Source organism: Priapulus caudatus, unplaced genomic scaffold (assembly GCF_000485595.1).
Source record: "Priapulus caudatus unplaced genomic scaffold, Priapulus_caudatus-5.0.1 Scaffold39, whole genome shotgun sequence".
Lineage (NCBI taxonomy): Eukaryota > Metazoa > Priapulida > Priapulimorpha > Priapulimorphida > Priapulidae > Priapulus > Priapulus caudatus.
The window spans coordinates 676539-677484 of record NW_014577100.1 but is presented as its reverse complement, the minus strand read 5'-3'; positions in this window follow the sequence as shown (position 1 = coordinate 677484).

Genomic DNA, 946 nt, shown 5'->3' with positions numbered 1-946 from the left:
TGTGTGAAAGTGTGTACGAGTCAGGGAGAGCGCGAGCGAGAGGGAGAGAGAGGGCGAGTGAGAGCGAGAGGGAGGATAGAGTAGAGTAGAGAGAGAGTATGTTTAATAATAGATTAATGTTTAATTCATGTCATAGAAATAATGCAAGTTATATATTTTAAATAAATGTTTTATTTTTAACAAATGATATTTTGAATGATATAAAAAAAAAAAGTTTATGCAAAACTATCTATTGTCTACCATTCTATTGTCTATAGAGACTCTGCAGTGTACTAACTAAAACTGCAAAGTTACAAGAAACTCGAACACGCTGATATTACAACACAGGCCTACTGACTGACTGACTGACTGACTGCCAGACTGACTACACATGTTCCTGCAGAACTATGCTGGCATGAAAGGCATGTAAAACAAAGCTGATAATGGCAAGAATAAGAAACTGCTAGGATCAACTCACCATTGACATTACTGATATATGATCGACTCACCACTGACATTACTGATATATGATCAACTCACCATTGACATTACTGATATATGATCGACTGACCAGTAATATGAACTGATATGCTCGACTGACCATTGACATTAACTGATATATGCTCGACACACCAGTGATATGAAATAATATGATCGAATGACCAGTGATTTGAACTGATATGTGATTGATTGACCAGTGATATGAAATAATATGATCGACTGATCTGTGATTTGAACTGATATGTGATCGATTAACCAGTGATATGAACTGATATGCTCGACTGACCATTGACATTAACTGATATATGATCGACTGACCAGTGATATGAAATAATATGATCGAATGACCAGTGATTTGAACTGATATGTGATCGATTGACCAGTGATATGAACTAATATGATCGAATGACCAGTGATTTGAACTGATATGTGATCGATTGACCAGTGATATGAACTAATATGATCG